Raw genomic sequence first — 21201 nt, forward strand, 5'->3', positions numbered from 1 at the left:
AAAATGGAAGACATTTGAATATTTTATTTTTTACTTTTTTTTAAGGTTTTTTTTTTTTTTTTTTTTTTAATTTGAAGAGAGATCACAAGTAGGCAGAGAGGCAGGAGGAGAGAGGGGGGAACCAGGTTCCCCACTGAGCAGAGAGCCTGATGTGTGGCTTCATCCCAGGATCCTGAGATCATGACCTGAGCAAAAGGCAGAGGCTTAACCCACTGAGTCACCCAGGTGCTCTTATTTTCAACTTTTTAGAGTAAGCTCTATGTCCAAAATGGAGGTTGCATTTACAACCCCCGAGATCAAAAGTGGCATGCTCTACCAATTGAACCAGCCAAGCACCCCAACTTTTGAGTATTTAAAAAAACTGAGCCTACGGTCGCCTGGGTGGCTCAGTGGGCTAAAGCCTCTGCTTTCGGCCGGGGTCATGATCCTGGGATGGGGCCCCACATCGGGCTTCTCTGCTCAGTGGGGAACCTGGTTCTCCCTCTCTCTCTGCCTGCCTCTCTGCCTACCCGTGATCTCTGTCTGCCAAAAAAATAAATAAAATCTTTAAAAAAATACAAAAACAAAACTGAGCCTGTGTGACTAAGTCAGTTAAGCGGAGGGACTCTTGATCTTAGCTCAAGTCTCAATCTGAGGGTCATGAGTTCGATCACCTTCTTGGGCTCCAGTGTGGAGCCTACTTAAAAAAAAAAAAAAAAAAAGCTGTTGAGAAGGATCTTGTGAAAAGGGGAGAGGGTTGGATACACAAGAAGAATAGGACAAACTGAGAAAGGTTGTGTTGTCAGATATAGAAATAAAAATATACGATGCCCAGTTAAATCCGAATTTCAGAAAAACAACGAATAACTTTTCAACCCATGTCCCATGTCCCCAGTATTTCTAGTGTCTTGTATCTTATCTGGCAGCCCTCACAAGGGAGATTTTTAGGCAAAAGGGTTATAGCCCTTAATACAGTACCAGAAGGGGGTTGGAGCTGTATGGTCCTTCTCAGCTGTCCTATTTCAAGACTCTAGAATGAGATCCCAGTTCTACCAGAACCGTTAACAAGTAGAGACACTTTCAATTTCAGCTTTCGTCGTTTCCCCCTTTTCCCTAGGATGGTAAACGGGCAGGAAAATGCTGGGTGAAAAAGTTCTAGTGTTGAAGATCAGCTCGTAATTGATGAAGAGCTTTTTGAACAGCGAAAGGGATCTGGATTGGGTGCATAGGACGGTGAGTCACAGGGCGTCTGGCCAGAGTCCAACTCTGGACACAAACTCTACTCAACTCAAGGGCAGGCAGGGAGCCCCATCTCAGGCACCCATAGGCGCCTGCGCCCTGCTGCGGCCCCGCCCTCTCCCAGCCTGGCATCCGGGGCTCGGGTAGGGGCGTGTCCGGAGAATAGGGGCGGAAGGCAGCGGAAAGGAAGGATGTCGTGGGAGGCTGGAAGAGCGGGTAGGGAGGCGAGGCGGGGCGGGGGCGGAGCAAGGGGCGTGACGGAGCGGGCGCGCTGTCACGTGATGTGCGTGGCGACGTGTCGGCCATCTTGTGTTGTTGAGGCTGAGGACTGACTTGGGTTCTGAGAGACTCCCTGTCCCGGACCGCAGGTAATCAGCCACTCCGTCTTACTCCCTTGCCCGGCTCCGCTCCGCGCCCCAACTCAGCGGTCTCCCGCCACCCCACACGGAGCCGTCAGGGCCTCCCACCCGCGCTCGCGTCCTCGCCGCTCCGGCCTGACCCGGCCCAGCCGCATGGACACCCACAGGCCTCCCCGGCAGTGGCCGCGGTCGGCTCGGGCGTCAGGCGAGGGGACAGGTCAGGTGCGGGCCCGGAGGGAGCCTCCTCCCTGGCGGGGGACATGCCGGGCCCGGGCGCGTCTCGGCCGCCTAACCGGGGAGCCCCCTCCTCCAGGGCCCGTTGGCATCGCAGGGGGAGTCGAGGAGGGGAAGAGGGTGGTGGGGTGGGCAGTGTCAGGCCGATTTGCTCAGGGCCAGAGGGTTTGCCTTCTGCTACCTGCTTCTCGGGCCGGCCACCCGCGCAGCCGGGGGTGTCCCGGGTAACAGCTGCTTCGGCCGGACAGCTGCTTCGGCCGGCCCTCCTCCCCACACCTGGCCTCCGGGAGGTGCGCCTTTGCCTTCCTGACCGAGCGTCTGCACTGGGGAGACTCCTTCCATGGCGAAAGGACTGGGTCTGGACCAGGCCTGAGACAAGGTGGAGTCATGATCTGAACCTGGGACCGAGGTCGGGAAAGTCGAGCCCGAGGCAGCTTTGGAACCCGAACATTCACGTCAGGTTGAAATGGACATTAGTCTTTACATATCAGCAGTTTCCCACGAAGCACTTTGAATACTTCAGTTCTGTGACTGAAACATAAATCAGATTTATGTTTTCTACCACAGAAGGGTGTATGAAAGAAGCAGCTTGTATGATCGTGTTTGGGAAGCAATAACGTTGATCTGCATTTATGTAGCTCTGTGTTTTTGTTTTTTTCCTTTCCCTTAAAGTCAGAGCACTTAAGCACACCTAGTTTCTCTGTAAGGAAGGTAAGTATTACAATTAAACTTAGAAGAAATGGAGGATGGGGTGAAAACCTGTGAACAGGTTTCTTACCCAGTGTTCCGTATCTTGAATTTTAGGCGGTTTGGATTCCCAGTATTATGTTCGGGGAAGACATTCTCTCCTGTAGTGTTTCCTTTTTAGAATCTAATGACTTCTTAGATTTAAAACAATTTTCTCTTGTCTTTCGTTTTGGTACATTAACTTTCATCCATCTAATATTTGCAGTTCTAGCCTTACAGAGTTTGCCCATTTTGGTTAGAGCATAAATGTGTTCTGTCTTTCATTGATGATTTTATGTGTTTTACCAATTAGTGTGCCAGATTTTGGAGTGCTCAAACTGGATGGAATATGTACTTTTCTGTTGCATCAGATGTTGACATCAGTAGAGGACACTAGGAAAAAAATTTAGAAGTTGCGGGCATCTGGAAAAATGTCACACAGTTCTTTACATTTAACACCAAGAAGTACACTGGTAATGGTGGTGATTTATAGGAAAAGAAATGGTTTTACACCTTATCTATACTTGACAGAGCGTTTTAGAGTTGAAGGCTGAGGATGCAGAAGGGACTATGTACTTCCATGCATTCATTCATTCATTCATTTATGTGACAACTGTTGAAACTATTACACGGTTGGGTGCTGGGAACAAAACAGACCAAAAATTCCTTTCTCAGTGGAACTGATTTCTACACAAGTAAAACCTTAGGTGAAATATATAGTGTTGTGGTAAATAATGTGGGGGAAAAAATGAGACAGGGGAATAAGATTATAGGGATTTGGGGGTTAATTTGGGGGTGGTGGTGTTAATTTTAAGTAGAGAGCTCTGGGAAGGCTGTATAGAGAAGCTTATGTTTGAGGAAGGACCTGATACTGGTTGAGGAGCTATTCCTGTAGCTATATGGAGAAGGAATGCTCCAGGCTAGGAAAGCTAGGGCAAAGATACTGAGGCAAAAACTGAGGTGGGAGCAGGTCAGGTGCTGGGGAAAATATGGAGGCTAGCTTGGCCAGAGAGGCACAAGGTTGAGGGAGGCTAGTAGAATATGTGTACCCTACTCATGGGAACTAAGATGAGAGGGGTTATTCAGTTATTTAGTCAGGGACTTAGAAATTTTTTCTGCACCTCTTGTGACTGTTAGAAAGGGAGATCAAATTCTGGAGATTTAGGCCAGTATGCCCAGATCCTCTTCTTTCTGTATGACACACACTCCACCCCAGTTTGGAAAAATTCGGGCTGTTCATATAACATATCTCAGAAAATTGTCATGAAATATCGTTGTTAAACTTTTTAAATGAGATGGATGATAAACTGCCTAAAAGAATTGTTTTCAAAGAAGGGACTCTTTGGAATACTTCTGAATATTTGAAAATGTAAGGAAATTAATTTGCTTTGAAGTTTAGACACACCATTAAGAAATATAACCTGAAGAATGATTGCATCATCAAATTAATTTACATTGTTCTTAATCTGATTAATAAGAATTGAGAATTTCTCTTAATTCTGTTCTGCCCAGCCGAGTTTAATTTCTCAGGGTCTCTTTCACTAATTTGTTTGTATGTCTTTTGTAACATTTTACATCTGTAGAACTTTTTGTGCTGAGTTATTTCTCCACTTTTACTTTTCAGATTCGTTCTCCAGTTCTTTGATACCTAATAGGCTTTTTTCTATGGAAAGAAATTTTTTTCCGATTCCCCTCCAGTTTATCTCCATATGCTTATTACTGAGCTTTCAAAAATGTTTTCTTTCGTTTTAATTCACCTGAGGAATTTAATATCTTGGTTTTGAAATGCTTTTGCTGGTGAGTCAAGTTGCATATATGAAAAATAATTTGTCATAGCTTGCTTGAAACTCATGAGGAGAGGAATTACAGCTTCAGGGTGTGAGTGGAGCTCCTTGTCTAAAAGGAGACATAGCAGTGATAGGGATGAAGTGGTATCTTAACGAATTGCCTTTTTCCTTCTTGTTCCTTCATTGAATTTTTGAAATGACATTTCCGTATTCTTTGATGTCGGATCAGCTCATTTGTTCTCATGACTCTGCATTTTCATACTTCATGTGTCTTTTTGTGTGTGTGTGTATGTGTTGACTTTCACACTGGAAGATGACACTGCTGATAGTGATTGTTGTCTGGAAGGACCTTTGGATGAAAAGATTATTCCTGTCCCTTTTACCCTTGTCATTCTAAAAAAGATCTTTGATTTGTGCAATTTTCAAAGACTGACTTGATTTGTAGTTCTCCATTATCTCTTGCTAATTAAATTTTCAGTACTTTATGTTTTATTCTATTTCTTATAGATTATAGTGGGACCAGTCTCATTAGGTTGAATCTACAGCCTATGTTGGTGTTAATCCGGGTATTTTAGAGGCAAGTTAAGTGTCCATTTTCCTTTAGCAGTTTGAATTGCCTTAACGTTATTTGGTCATCGTTGTAAAACTCTGAACCCAAACCTTTTTTTCCCCTTTTAACCCTCCTAGGATTTTATGGTGATAAAGTTCTAGGATTTTCACTCATTTTTAATGTCTTGAAAAGCTACATTTTTAAAAATATAAGTAGATTTTCACTCCATAGGCAAGCTTACTTACAGAGTCCTAATATTTCTTGACCTGATTAGCATTTTTTCATTTTTTATGAAGGCGACTGAGAAATATAGTAGATTAATTAATTATACAGGAATGCAGAATGATACCTTTGTTGAATTGCCCATGTATATGTGTATATACACACACACATATATGAATATATATACACACACACATATATGTGTGTATATATATATTTTTTGTTTTTTAAGATTTTATTTATTTATTTGACAGAGAGACACAGAGAGAGGGAACACAAGTAGGAGGAGTGGGAGAGGGAGAAGCAGGCTCCCCACCGAGCAGGGAGCCTGATGTGGGGCTCGATCCCAGGACCCTGAGATCATGACCCGAGCTGAAGGCAGATGCTTAACCGACTAAGCCACCCAGGTGCCCCGAGTGTGTATATATTTTTAAGTAAGCTCTGTGCCCAATTTGGGGCTTGAACTCATGACCCCAAGATCAAGAGTCACAGTGTGTTCTACCAACTGAGCCAGCCAGGCACCCTGAATTGCTCATAATTTTTTGTGTGAGGTTGAGGGAGGAGATGGAGGAGGTTTGAAAAACCTCCCTTAAGTGGCCACAATTAAGTTTATAAAAATATTTTCAATCTGTTATGTACCTATCTGCTTCAGGTAATTAAAGTACACAATATTATATTTTCTTGTTAACCACAGAGTTTCATTAACTACAAAGAACTTGAACTTAATTTATATGTGTAATGGGGGATACTCTTGAGCTTGTTCTCTTGAGTTAGGCCTAGAGAACTTTATTACCTAGTTCTTCCCCTCTTTTCCTTTGCCTGCCCTTATAAGAATAGACTTAAGTGCATGAAGTTGATTGACCTTTTGGACATTATAATAACATGGCTGCTTTTTTTGAAAAATTAAATCAAAAGGCAGACTTGGCTTACAGTGCTTTTTTGCTGTTAATAAAATTATCAACTTTAATTTGTAATTATTGTTTTTTGACTCATAGCAGCATTCAAAGCATTATTTGATTTTATCTGAGAAACCACTTGAAGCTACTGTTTCAGTCCACTCCTTGTCACTTGAAATATCAATGTCCTGTGGATTTTTAAGATGTTGTCTCAGTAGAGCCTTAAAAGAAGTTGTGATTTTTGCATCGGAAAGCACACCTGGAGCTTTCCTCCTTGGGCATTTTGGCAGTGGTTATATTTCTTGGGGTCCCTGATTATTTGCATAGGATACAACCTGTATTATTGTGTTGCTGGCTGTCATTTTTTCTATCAGGTATGCTTAAAAATTAATACCAAAGCCCTGTAATGTGGTTTTGAATGAAAACCCTAAGTAATCACTTTCCTAAACCCTGTATTTCCTAAACCCTCATTTGTTAGCTTCATCTGAATCACTTAGAACTTTTGTTAAAAACGTGTTTTTTAGTCCCATTCCAGAGCTACTGAGAGAAAACCTTTAAAAATGTTAGGAAAGTGGCAGTTTATAAGCACATAATGTTGATTCTAATATTATAACCAGGTTTGGAACTTTTCCTGTAAAACTATTCATGATAAGAAATTATGTTCTTAAAGTTTTCTAAGAGATTGATTCTTGGGTCAATTATTTTAATACTTTTCTTATTTGCAGTGTTAAAAGGACCTGAACAAAATCTGCTCACACCTCCTGCTGTGAACCAGCAGAACTTTTGAACAGGTGAGTGTTGAAGGGAAGCACAGAGCTGAGGGCTTATATAAACATAATTTTTGCATTTAACATTTCAGGGGTTTTTGCCCTATGTATTTTCCTGAGGTTATAGATAGTGATAAAAACAACTTCTCAGGTACTGCTCAGATTTTTTATGAACCGTAAGAATAATCATGCCCTTTCTGCACTGATCCTGGTATGGAATTTTTGTCTTAAACTGTTGTAATGATTTTCTGATGGTGTGAAGCAGGAAAAAGAATGCTTTGGGGTCAGGAAAAAGGAGGTATCTTAAAGAACCCTAGGACTGTTGGCTTTCATGAAGGACACAAACCAGAAACTGGAAAACATTCAGGAGCCAAGACAGTCTGGATAGTACTTAACTCTCTGCTGGCTAGTCATTGTCCTCTCTTGTCTCTTTTTAGCCTGCTTTAATTGTCTTTTCACAAACTGGCCTTTTTCTGCTTTAACACATGGGAAGAAAATCACCACTTTATTCCTGGAGCCACATATGAACTCAAGCTTTAGTGCCACTAGCCAGCTGGTTACTAGCTCATTGCCCATGTTGCATGATTCCTGGGAGAGAAAACTTGATTGGTTGAAGTTTGTTCAGTTCTCTATTATTGGTCCAGTTAGTATGGCCTTAGGGTTGGAGTCTGGAGATACAAATGTAGTTGAAAAATCTCACTTCTATGAGTGGATGCAGGTCTCAGAGAAGTTGTAGTGCTGGCTCTTCTAGGTTGAAACCCACAGAACCTTCTGGATGTTTTTCCTTTCCTAGAAAAATTTCCTGTAGTTAGGTTGGCAGTTTCAGTTAATATGTCCTGAAGAGTTCAAGTATATGCTTATCTTTTGGTCAGTGAGGCCCAGTAGGTCTCACTGAGCATTCTTGTTTGAACTTTCTAGTGCAATATTTTAACAAATGTTTTTGATTTAGGGGTTCAGAGGAGTGTTTGTGATAAAAGTTTAGCAAATGAACATAAGAAAGTGAGAGACTTGGTTTTTGGAAAAATTCATTGATTATTTTTTATTGATCACTTTTATAAATTTTAATTTCTGGGTACTTTTTATAGTATTAAGCACCCTGGAGTATTAGGAAGCCATGGAGAGTTTGAAGACTGGGTCTGTCTTTCTTTCTTTCTTTCTTTCTTTCTTTTCTTTTTTCCTTCCTTCCTTCCCTCCTTCCTTCCTCCCCTCCTTCCTTCCTTCCTTCCTTCCTTCCTTGATTCCATTTGTTTATTTGAGAGAGCGAGAGAAAGCACAAGCAGGGGGAGCAGCAGAGGGAGAGGGAGAAGCAGACTCCCCGATGATCAGAGAGCCCAATGCGGGGCTTGATCCCAGGACCCTAGGATCATGACCTGAGTGGAAAGCAGATCCCCAACTGTCTAAGCCATCCAGGCGCCCAAGGGTGGGCCTTCCTACATGTGAACATGTATTCACATTATTTGAATTATAGCAGGGATTTTTCACTGTTGAGAAAGAATTGGTGAGATATAGTATAAACTTTTGTATTGACGTGTTTTTGTATTTTAGAATTACTAGGTAATACTGAAGTTTTTTTTAATGGAGCATTTTGAAGCCCTGTTTATTTTTGTTTATAGCTTGTATGTACTTGGTGATATCTAATTTTTTTTTATGACTTAAATCTTGTTAGTGTGTTGGTATATTGAGATTTTTGATGCAAAGCCTAGGGATTACTAATAAAAGTTATGTATTATAGAGTATGTATCCAATGACAGGCCACGGATGTGACTTCTTCTGATACTTTTTTTCAGCCAGGGTTTCTTTAGCAGATTGCAGCTGAGTTCATTTTTAAGGTAGAATAGTCTTCTCTTATATTGTATGTTTTCTTTAATTTGGATTTTGAGGTAAGGTATATTCAGGCTAATTGAGTTAAGGCTTTCTGCGGTTTAAAAAGATTTCCACACAATCTGTGTAAAACTTCCACAGGCTCTGGGGATTCCTCTCTGAAAAACATTGGCTTGTTGATGAGATTATCAAATGACATGGTAATGTTTGTGGTGTTGTAATTTTTTCCGGAATAGTTTATCAGTTGCTAATTTTGTTGTTCTTTCACCAAAAGGGGAAAAACTAGAAATGTTTACATATTGTTCAGAAGCTATGGAGAGAATGACAGTTAACAGATTTTCTTCTTACTGTGATATCGTGGCCAGTATGTTCTTTGGGAACAAAGCACCTTTTATTCAAGTTGTCCTGGCCCTGGAGAAAGTCTTGGGGACTCTGGTCTCTTCTGTATTGGTTCTTTGGTTGTGGTTACTGACAGGAATTGGCAGAGGTGCTGTCCTGGAACTTTCTAATGGTAAATCATGGCTCAGGCCTTGAAGGCATGGTCACATCCAGGGGCTCTCATGATTAGCAACTTGAGAATTGAGGTGATACCGTCCAAACCATGGTCAGTTGAGGGACTGGATATGAGGCCATCCTGTAGATCAGTGGGTCAGAGAGCTTTACTTTATGTTTTGTAATCTGACACTATTCTTTAGTCTTTGAAACTATTTCTACCATTTTTTTTTTTTAAAGATTTTATTTATTTGACACAGAGAAAGAGAGAGCCTGTACAAGCAGGGGGGGGTGGCATGCAGAAGGAGAAATTGGCTCCCTGCTGAGCAGGAAGCCCTATACAGGACTCTGTCCATCCTAGAACCCTGGGATCATGACCTGAGCCAGAGGCAGACGCTTAAGGGACTGAGCCATCCCAGGGGTCCCTCCGCCATTGTTAATGAAGTTTCTGATAGTATTTTAGGAGGATCGGTTCTCTTCCCTACCCGGAGGGCTTACTATATTGCTTAATTGAGTGATGCAGAGGGTTAGAAGTTGAAGAATAGTGGAACAGAGTGGGAGATTGGGAAAAGGAGAAAAAGTGACTTCCACAAAATTAATTCCTCTGAAATTTGGAAATAGAGGAAAAAGGAAAATGTAATCAAGCAGTATCGAGCACTGTATCATTACTTAGTTAAAAGTTTGTAGCCTTTTAAAGCATTGTAATGGGGACGCCTGGGTGGCTCAGTTATTAACATCTGCCTTCAACTACCATAATGATCCCAGGTGCCTGGGATAAAGCCCCACATCAAAACCCCGCATCCTGGTCCCTGCTCAGCAGGAAGCCTGCTTTCTCTCTCTCCCACTCCTCCTGCTTCTGTTCCCTCTCTTGCTGTCTCTCTCTGTCAAATAAATAAATAAAATCTTAAAAAGGGCAGTGAAATGTAGGTTTAATTTTCTGTTAATTTATTACTTGTAACTTGAGGTAAATAAGGTAACCTCTTGTAGCCTTATTTCCCTTATCTGTAAAGTATATCCTATAATGGTTGTGAGTTAAGAGTCTAAATGCCCTGTGTAATGCCTGGCACCCAGTAAATGGGCTCTCAATAGATGGTAGCTTTTATGATTGTTATTGCTATGTAAATAGGTACATTTTGATTATAAAATTTCATCTTTGTAATCTGAATAGAGACATCAGCGAGTTTTCTTTGTAAGTCTTTTTTGTTTTGTTCTCCAGCCAACAAATATTTGAATAGCTGCTTTGTGATGAGTCCTGGGCTAGCCATAGTGGTGAGCAAAACACACAAGGACCTATCTTCATGGGGCTTATAGCCCAGTGGCAGAGTCAATCAGAAAATGATATAAGTAAATTTCAAAATGTGAAAAGTCTCTCTGTCTTTGGAAAAGATACATTTATTTTTATTTTTTGCGGGGGGGGGGGGGGGATACATTTTTGAGACCTAGATACTTTTTAAGTAAGTGTTGCATTTTGAATGTTGGTGTTCTTGTTGTCAGTGGTATTTTATGCCCCTTGATAATGCTTTTCAGGATATGTATGTTTGTCCTAAGTTAATTTATATATTTCTTTTGTCTTTTTTTTTTTCCTTTTTCTCTGAGATAGGGATTCTCAACTTTTTGCTCTTAGGTCTTCTTTATCCTTTTATTTTTTATTTTAAAAAAGATTTTATTTATTTATTTGACAGAGATCACAAGTAGGCAGAGAGGCAGGCAGATAGAGGAGAAAGCAGGCTCTCCACCAAGCAGAGAGCCCAATGCGGGGCTCGATCCCAGGACCCTGGGATCATGACCTAAGCCGAAGGCAGAGGCTTTAATTCACTGAGCCACCCAGGCGTCCCTCCTTTATCCTTTTAAAAGGTAGAGTACCCCAGAGAGTTTTTGATTTTAGTTTTGTGTGTCTGTATTATGTTGAAAAATTTAAAATGATTTCTTCATTTAAAAGTAATGGTAATCTCTTTACATGTTAACATAAATATATTTTTATTTTTATTAAAGATTTTATTTATTTATTTGACAGAGGGAGACACAGTGAAAGAGGGAACCCAAGCAGGGCGTAGAGGCAGAGGGAGAAGCAGGCTTCCTGCCTAGTAGGGAGCCCAGTGTGGGGCTCTAGCTCTATCCTAGGACCCTGGGATCCCAACCCAAGCTGAAAGCAGGCGCTTAACTGAGCTACCCAGGCGCCCCTATAAATATATTTTTAATGAAAAACACCCATTTCAAAAAAAAGTATTTATTTATTTATTTATCAGAGAGAGAGCGCGCGCGCGCGCACAGGCAGGCAGAATGGCAGGCAGAGGGAGAAGCAGGCTCCCTTCGAGCTAAGAGCCTGATGTGGGACTCTATCCCAGGGTGCTGGGATCATGACCTGGGATCATAACCGACTGAGCCACTCAGGCATCCCCAAAACACCCATTTACTAAAATATTTTTAAGTTTGGTGAAAAGAGTATCATGGCTTTACAAACTTCTTGCAAAATGCTTTTATGTCTTCATGGAAGGCAGCTGAATTCTTTTTTTAAAGATTTTATTTATTTGACAGAGAGAGATTAGAAGTAGGCAGAGAGGCAGGCAGAGAGAGAGCAGGAAGTAGGCTCCCTGTTGAGCAGAGAGCCCGTTGGGGGACTCTATCCCAGGACCTTGAGATTATGACCTGAGCCGAAGGCAGCGGCTTAACCCACTGAGCCACCCAGGCGCCCCAAAGGCAGCTGCATTCTTGTATCTGCTTCTGTGTTCAGTCAGTTGCTGTTTATTACTTTGGTTGAAGTATAGGAAGGACATTCATCCTCACAGAAATATGTATTTAGTTGGAAAAGGGGGGAATATTTTAGGAGCTTTTCCAGTAATTGCAGATACTCTTTGTACACCAAAATTGGACAGGTAGTAGTTTTTAAAGGTTAGTTGCAACATGAAATTTGAATTATATCAATGCACCTTTTATATTTTGTTACATTAAAAAGCATTGGTCTGTTTCCCACCTTAAAGGAATATTTTATATAACACAATATCAAAAAATGCATTCATATAAATCATTACCCATCAGGAAAGCCTTTAATTATTGGGAAAGTCTTCAGTACTGGAAAACCCATCAAACTCATGGTGGTGAATAGTTTTCCAAAATTCCGAAAAGCTCAAATTTTATTATTGGCAACAAGTACAATATTTTTTGTTTTTGTTTTGTTTTTGAAGTGACAGTGTCAATTTGTTCATTTTTGAAAAAATACCTGCTAAATACTGGGGTCTGGGTGTCATTTTCTCTTCGACTGCTTTGCATGATCAGTGCAGTGCCAGCACTGAAAAGTGCAAATAATATCTTAGTATTGTTAAAATAATAGTTTTGACATTATGAATACCTTGAATGAGTTTCAGAAGACTTTACCTTGAATTGCTACTCTTGGAAATGGAACAGTTTTCAATGTCCTATTTACATATGATACATAGGGTTTATTTTTATTTGTTATTATTATTTTTTTTAATTTATTTGACAGAGAGCACAAGTAAGCAGAGGGGCAGGCAGAGAGAGTGGGGGAAGCAGGCTCCCCGCCAAGCAGAGAGCCTGACTCGGGGCTCGATCCCAGGAACCTGAGATCATGACCTGAGCCGAAGGCAGAGGCCCAACCCACTGAGCCACCCAGGCGCCCCTAGTTTTTGTTTTTTAAAGCATTAGAAAAATAAGTAATAGTTTGAAATAGAAACTGGAGTAAATATATCATTGAAGTTTTTTTTAGATTTCAGTGAGGGTTTTTTGTGCTGGATAGATACGGATTTGTTCATAAGTTGTGATTAGTTATAAAATAGTTCTCTTTAGTAGTCCTATAAAATCAGTCTTCTATGTCAGCGCTATCTTAAAAACTTTCTGCTATGATGGCAATGTTCTGTAAATCTGTACTATCAAATATTAGTAGACATTAGCTGCTTACGACTTTTGAGCACCTGAAATGTGGTTAGTGTGATTGAGGAGCAAAGTTGCATTTTTTTAAGTCTACAAAACTCTTGAGTTATTACCTTATTTTTATAGTAGTCTTTTTTAAAAAAATGATAGTTTTTATTTTATTTGTAAGTATTTAGGGATGTCTGGGTGGCTCAGTTGGTTAAGCATCTGTCTTTGGCTCAGGTCATGATCCCAGTGTCCTGGGATCGAGTCCCACATCAAATTCCTTAGCCTGCTTCTCCCTCTTCTCTGGCCTTCCCCCTTGCTTGTCCCCACCTCTCTCTCTCTTTCTGACAAATAAATAAAATCTTTATTTTTATTTTATTTTATTTTAAAAAAATATTTTATTTATTTGACACAGAGAGAGAGATCACAAGTAGGCAGAGAGGCAGGCAGAGAGAGAGAAGGGGAGGCAGGCAGAGAGAGAGGGGGAAGCAAGCTCCCTGCTGAGCAGAGAGCCCGATGTATCCATAGGGTCCTCTTGGCTGTGAAAAATTTTCAGATTTCCCTGTTTTTAACAGTATTGACAGTTTTGAGGCGTTACTGGTCAAGTGTGTTTGTAGAATGCCTCTCCATTGGAATTTAGATGTTTTTTTTCATGATAAGAGTGGGGTTAAGATCTTGGGGAAGAAGACCATAGAAGCAAAATGCCATTTTCTTTTTTTAAAAAAGATTTTATTTATTTATTTGACAGAGAGACCTCACAAGTAGGCAGAGAGGCAGGCAGAGAGAGAGGGGGAAGCCACTCCCTGCTGAGCAGAGAGCTTGATGTGGGGCTTGATCCCAGAACCCTGAGATCATAACCTGAGCTGTAGGGAGAGGCTTTACCCACTGAGCCAGGTGCCCTGTAAGTGCCATTTTCATTGAGTCATTTAAAGGCACATACTATCAGTATGATTTATCACTGTTAATGTTACCTTGATGTATGGTTGACTTTGATTTGTCAGGTTTGTCCACTATAAAGTCACTCTTTTCTCTTTCCCCTTGAGGAGCCTGAATTAAATTTTACTAATTTTAAATATAGCCACCTGCGGCAAAAAGGTGCTATGTAAGATAGCACAGTTCTAGACATTCTTCCTTAGTTTTAAATTTTATCAAAAATTTTATTTTTTTAAGATCTTATTATTTTTTTTTTAAGATTTTATTTATTTATTTTTCAGAGAGAGAGAGCGAGCACAGGCAGACAGAGTGGCAGGCAGAGTCAGAGGAAGAAGCAGGCTCCCTGTGGAGCAAGGAGCCCGATGTGGGACTCGATCCCAGGACCCTGGGATCATGACTTGAGCCGAAGGCTGCTGCTCAACCAACTGAGCCACCCAGGCGTCCCAAGATCTTATTTTTAAGTAATCTCTACACCCAGTGTGGGGCTTGAACTTACAACCGTGGGATCAAGAGTTGCGTGCTCCACTGACTGAGCCAACTAAGTGTCCCTAATGTTTATTTCAATCAATTTAAAGAAGGATGATTTTGGGGGCGTCTGGGTGGCTCAGTGGGTTAAGTCTCTGCCTTTGGCTCAGGTCATGATCTCAGGGTCATGCTCAGCAGGGAGCCTGCTTCCCCCTCTCTCTCTGCCTGCCTCTCTGCCTACTTGTGATCTCTGTCAAATAAATAAATAAAATCTTTTTTGAAAAAAAGGATGATTTAATGTAAAAGAAATATAAAATGTTAATCATGGAATGTATTATTCTCTCAGGGAGGCAGTCTATTTTTAATAAGCTTATTAGTCTTTTTAAAATTCACCTTTTTTTTTAAGTATAACTTACATAGAATAAAATGCCTTTGTTTTAAGTACACTCCATATTAAGTGTACATTTTGATGAATATTGATAAATGTATGTACCTGTGTAGCCATCACCACAATTAAGATATATAACATTTCCATCACCTGTAGAAGTCGTCTTCTTTTTATAGTCATTTTTTCTCCCCCACTACTGAATCTGTTTTCTGTGACTAGATTAATTTTGGTTCTTCTAGGATTTTACATAAATGGAATTATTCCGTATGTATTCTTTTTGGGTCTGGCTTTTTTTGCTCAGCATAATGTCTGGTTCATTCATGTTGCTGCATGTATCAGTAATTAGCTTTTTGTTGCTGAGGATATTGGGTGTGACTACTACAGGATTTGTTTATCCATTCATCTTTGGATAAACATTTGGGTTGTTTTTGCTTTGGGGTTGTTAGGCATAAAGCTAACCTTAGTTTCATGGCATGGGTAGTGAGTGATTCATATTTTGCTGGATAACAGTGCTTGTCACAACACTGTGTATCAGGAATTTAAATTTCTTTTAGGGTGAGGAGAAAAGTCAGTAGAACATCTATAATTTTTTTTGAACATGTGCCATAAAAAGAGAGAAATAAATAGTATTTTGCAAAGTCTCATATATAATGTGTGGTCCAGATAGATGTAGATAATTCTTTTGACTTTTTATCACTTTCTCAGAAAAAAATTCTTTGTTCCTTTTCCTAGGGTTAACTGTCTAGTAATAAAATGAATAATTGAAGTCTAATTTTGCTTCATGAAGTTTTGTCATCAGTAAATGTGTTTAAGTTTTGTCATCTATAAATGTATTTATACATCAGTAAATGTATTTATTTATTTATTTATTTGACAGAGATCACAAGTAGTCAGAGAGGCAGGCAGAGAGAGAGAGGAGGAAGCAGGCTCTCTGTGGAGTAGAGATCGTGACGTGGGGCTCAATCCCAGGACCGTGGGATCATGACCCAAGCCGAAGGCAGAGGCTTTAACCCACTGAGCCACTGAGGCGCCCCAGTAAATGTATATTTTTAAAAGGTTGAAAAATGTTTGCAATTTGGGGTTCCTTGGTGGCTCAGTTAGTTAAGCATTTGACTTCAGCTCAGTTTATGATCTTGGGGGCCTGGAATCAGGCCGGGCATTGGGCTCTGTGCTCATTGGGGAGTCTGCTTGTCCCTCTCCCTCTCCCCCTGCTTGTGCTCTCTTGCTATCTCTCTCTCAAATAACTAAATAAGATCTTAAGATGTTTGCATGTTAGGGTACCTGCTGGCTCAATCAGAGCATTCAACTTTCGATCTCAGAGTTGTGATTTCAAGCCCATGTTGGGCATGGAGTCCACTTAAAAAAATTTTGCATGTTTAAAAATGAAGATCAGATGGGTGCAAAAGGAAAAAGTGTTTTCTGTTATAATAGGTGGGAGTAGAGTTTCCTTTTATTTTTGTACCTTAAAAAAATTTTTTTTAAAGAAGATTTTATTTATTTGACAGAGACACAGTGAGAGCGGGAACACAAGCAGGCTTCTCGCTGAGCAGAGAGCCTGATGCAGGGCTTGATCCCAGGACCCTGGGATCGTGACCTGAGCTGAAGGCAGACACTTAACGACTGAGCCACCCAGGTGCCCCTAAAATATTTTTTAAGTTTTTTTTTTTTTTTTTTAGTAATGTCTACACCCAACGTGAGGCTTGAGTTCACAACCCTGAGATCGAGTTGCATACTTCACTGACTGAACCTGTCAGGTACTCCCTTAAAAAAAAATTTTTTTTTTTTTTTTAAGATTTTATTTATTTGATAGAGAGACATGGCGAGAGAGAGGGAACAGAAGCAGGGGGTATGGGATAGGGAGAAGCAGCCTTTGTGCTGGGCAGGGAGCCAGATACAGGGCTCAGTTCTAGGTCCTGGGATCATGACCAGGGCAAAAGGCAGACGCTTAACGACTAAGCCACCCATGTGTCCCTTAAAATTGTTTTTTAAACTGAAGTTAATGTTCAAAAAGAAACTGACTTTAGGGGCGCCTGGGTGGCTCAGTTGGTTAAGCGTCTGCCTTTGGCTCAGGTCATGATCCCAGGGTCCTGGGGTTGAGCCCCATATTGGACTTTTTGCTTGGCAGGGAGCCTGCTTCTCTATCTCCCCCTCTCTCTCTTTCTCAAATAAATAAAAATCTTAAAATTAACTTAAAAAAATTTTTTTGGGGGGGTACCTGGGTGGCTCAGTGGGTTAAAGCCTCTCCCTTTGGCTCAGCCCCACGTCTGGCTCTCAGCTCCACAGGGAGCCTGCTTCCTCCTCTCTGTCTCTGCCTACTTGTGATCTCTGTCGAATAAATTAAAAAAAATTTTTTTTTTAATTTAAAGATTTAAAATTTAAAGATTTTATTTACTTATTTGAGAGTGAGAGAATGCATGTGTGAGCACGAACGGAGGGGAGGACACAGAGGGAGAGGGGAGGGCTCCATTCCAGCACACTGGGATCATGCATGACCTGAGCTGAAGGCGTTCAATGTTATTTTCTGTTTTTCTTTTTCTTTTCTTTCTTTTTTAAGATTTTATTTATTTTACAGACAGAGATCACAAGTAGGCAGAGAGGTAGGCAGAGAGAAAGGGAAGCAGGCTCTCTACTGAGCAGAGAGCATGACATGGGGCTCGATCCCAGGACCCTGAGATCATGACCAGAGCTGAAGGCAGAGGGTTTAACCCACTGAGCCACCCAGGTGCCCTCTGTTTTTCTTTTTAAGATTTTATTTATTTGAGAGAAAGAGAGCACATGCCCAGGTACGTGCCCAAGTGGTGGGGAGGTAGAGGGAGTGGGAGAAGCAGACTCCCCACTGAGCAGGGAGCCCAGTGTGGTGCTCAACCCCAGGACCCTACAATTGCCACCTGAGCCGAAGGCAGACACTGAACCAAGTGAGCCATGCAGGTGCCCCTTCAATGTTATTTTCTAGGAATAAGAATATTTTCCTACATAATCACAGTATAAATTTCAGTCATAATTAACATTAATATAGTATTATTACCTAACCCATGACTCTTATTCAAGTTAATAGTTGTCTCTTTAATGTTTCTTATAGCATAATTTTTCTTGTTTCAAGATGAAGTTAAGAATCATACAGGCACTTGGTCTTTATATCTCTAAGTCTCCCTTAATCTGGGATGATTCTTCAGTTTTTTTGTTTGTTTTTTGTTTTTTATTTTGTTTTTTTAAAAGATTTTATTTATTTATTTGACAGAGGGAGAGAGATCACAAGTAGGCAGAGGGGCAGGCAGAGAGAAAAGGGGAAGCAGGCTCCCCGCTGAGCAGAGAGCCTGATCCCGGACTCTATCCCAGGACTCCAAGACCATGACCTGAGCCGAAGGCAGAGGCGTAACCCACTGAGCTACCCAGGCACCCCTTGTTTTTTTTTTTTTGACTCTTATGACTGATATTTTTGGAGAGTATAGTTAATTGATTTTGTGTCTATCAGGTTGGGTATATCTGATGTTCTTTCAAGATGAGCTTCAGTTTATGCATTATTGTCAGGAATGTAACAGATACTGCTGTGTTCTTCTCATTGCATCACGCCAGGAGGCACATGGCGTCCATTTGTTTTAGTGTTAATGATGTTACCTAACTTAGTAATAGTCAGATGGAAGAGATGCAGAGGGCAGGTATGTGGGAGTGGGTGCAGAGCTTCAGTGCTCTCTTTGCATACCACCTTCTCCTTGAAGCTCCACTGTAGTTTGTTTATTCGTTCATCTGTGGATGATCATTTGTGGTGATGAACACAGTAGCCAAATGTCAGTTTTTAGTAATTATGAATAAAGCTACTGTGAATATCTTATCTTTGTCTTTTGGTAAAAATTTCCCTTGAATATATATCTAGCAGTGCATTATGGGATTATGGCATTATGGCATTATGGTGTAGGCATATATTGAGATTTTGAAGATATTGCCAGACTGTTTTCTGAAGTGGTTGAACTAATTTGCACTAATGAAGTTATTAATCTTGTGTTATCTTAATCCAGATCTGACTAAGGTAAAAATAGCTTGCTGCTGGAATGGGGGTAGAACTATTCATTTATTTGAGACTGTGTGTGTGAGGAGTGCTAGAAGAGTAGCTCTTTTTTCTGCTTTTGGGGAAATGGAGTTAAGGAAATGTGGGGGGAGTTTCAGTTTCTCATGCGTTCATTCTGGTAGTCTTTGTCAGATGTGGATAGTACAGCCTGGACTTCATCCCAGATTTGCCATAACTTGGGGGGAGCCAAATTTTACATCCAGGAGATGGAGATTTGTAGCAGTGGACAGTTTTTATAAGAAAGATTCATGAGATTTTAAAGGAGTACATGTTTTGAATTGTTAGTAGTGGTAGCTAATCAGGTTTCACGACTTTTAGAAGCCGTAACAGGGAACACTTTCAGAGTCGAGCTGTCAGCTGCTGTGCTGGGTTCTGATTCTGCTTTGGCTTCTCCTTGCTATGTTTCTCCAGTTAGAACTTAAACTACATAGATCTGCAGCTCCTTCATGTTAGTAGTGATTGCATGTGCCTAGAAGTTGTCTGGCTTCTTGACACTTGGCCAAATTGTGAGAAAATGGTAGACTTAAGAGCTGAGAGGCCAAGGTCTCCCTTTTCTTTGTTGCATACCCAACAATAAAAAGAACTGGGTTGATGTCTTCTCTCTCCTCTTTTTAATTTTTTTTTTTAAAGGTTTTAAAAAAAACATTTATTTATTTGACAGAGAGATCACAAGTAGGCAGAGAGGCAGGCAGAGAGAGAGGGGGAAGCAGGCTCCCTGCTGAGCAGAGAGCCCGATGCGGGGCTCAATTCCAGGACCCCGGGATTACGACCTGAACCGAAGGCATAGGCTTTAACCCACTGAGCCACCCAGGTGCCCCTCTCCTCTTTTAAAAATGTACTCACATGCATATAGAGTGATAGATGTCCCAAAGAGGAGCTGAGGAACCCAGGAAAACTAGAAAAATACATAGAGAAAAAGGAAAATAATTATACTAGTAATCAGAGATAAAATAATTGCTGGTGGGGACTAATTTAGTATAGAGTTGTTAAGATGTTGACAAAAAGGCCAGGTTATATTGTATTGGTTGTTAAGTATAGGATGCAGTTTATCAAAGAAAACCAATTTCCTGGTGTTAATCATAGAGGGAATATATTAGTTGAATTCACTTACAAAGAATTTTGAGTAATGGACAATGTCTGAAAGAGTGGTTATATAGATTATGTAGCTATTTTTAAGTCAGCTCTCAAAAATTTGAGGGTAGACCTATGTCTGAGGTCCTTATCCCAGAATTGGAGTAGCCAAAGGAGAGAAAAGGTTAGAGGAGGGAGATGAGAGCCTTACCTTCTGTTCTGTCATAGTTGCTTAGGTATGAGAAAGGTATGCTAATAGGGTGGTCTTTGAACTAACAGTATTTTGCATGCATTCTATCTGAAACACTTTATACCATTATGTCCACTATGTCTTTTTCCAGCTCCTTCCTCAAAGGGTGCTTCTATATTTCAGAGACGCTAGGACCAGGACTTGTCTCAGGATTTTTGAGGACTGCTAACTCCATTGTGTCATGTGTTATTGTTATCACTGGGCATGAGATGAATGAAAGTCCCATCTGGTTATTCATCCTTTTTGTTGTTCCATCTCTATAACCACTGAGTTTTTTCCCCCGTTGACCCAGACTCATGGTTTAATTTCTTTCCAAGAACTTTTATTGAAGTTTCTGAAGTGTCATTTTTGGGGTTGCCTTGGTGGTTCAGTTGGTTAAGCGTCTGCCTTCAGCTCAGGTCATGATCCTAGGGTCCCGGGATAGAGTCCCGGGATAAATCTCAGCGTGGAGTCAGCTTCTTCCTCTGCCTTTCCCCTTGGCTTGTGCTTTCTCTTTCTTTCTTAAATAAATAAAATCTTAAAAAAAAAAAAAAGTGTCATTTTTTTGTGTTAAACCTTTTCATATGTTAAACTGTTCATAGGCTGTTTTTCAGCTTTATTAAGGTAAATGAAGCCCATCCTGCCTTGATAATTTTGCCTTCTCTTTAGCCCTCTGAGGTTACCAGTACATTTCCCTGCACAGTGGTAGCTGTGTTGGTAGGCACAATCAGGAACTTTATTCTCTTCCATTCATTGCCTGTTCTTTTCCTTTGCAAGGTTGACCATTTAGTCTGGTTTACTCTTGTCTCTATTAATACTCTGCTTTTACACATGTTTTCTGGTATATGTATGTACATAAACTGTACCTCTCATGTGGGGCTTGAACTCACAACCTTGACATCCAGAGTCCCATGCTCAACCCACTGAGCCAGCTAAGTGCCTCCCCTCACCACATTTCTGTAACTACTCTTCAGATCACCAATGACTTCATTGTGGAAGCTAGTGAAGACTTTTCAGTCTTTGTCTTTTTTGATTTCAGTGTTTGAAACTTTTGAACTATAGAAACTTTAGAAAAAAAATTGTGCCAGTACTATCTTTGTTGTATAAAAA

The 21201-nt window shown here is 40.7% G+C and overlaps 1 protein-coding gene across 4 annotated transcripts in view; it reads left to right on the forward strand.

The window, feature by feature from the left end:
* The first annotated feature begins 1499 nt into the window (after window positions 1-1499).
* GIGYF2 (GRB10 interacting GYF protein 2) overlaps window positions 1500-21201 on the forward strand; it is a 147851-nt gene continuing 128149 nt past the window's right edge. For 3 of the 4 annotated variants that reach the window (XM_059393727.1, XM_059393729.1, XM_059393730.1), the window contains exons 1-2: window positions 1500-1586; window positions 6718-6783. The gene's annotated coding sequence lies outside the window, so the exon portion shown is untranslated. Of the gene's footprint in view, window positions 1587-6717; window positions 6784-16404; window positions 16483-21201 lie in introns of all 4 variants that reach the window. The other variant, XM_059393728.1, reaches the window with a different exon arrangement.

The sequence above is a fragment of the Mustela nigripes genome, chromosome 3 (assembly GCF_022355385.1).
Source record: "Mustela nigripes isolate SB6536 chromosome 3, MUSNIG.SB6536, whole genome shotgun sequence".
In the NCBI taxonomy this organism is placed as follows: Eukaryota; Metazoa; Chordata; class Mammalia; order Carnivora; family Mustelidae; genus Mustela; species Mustela nigripes.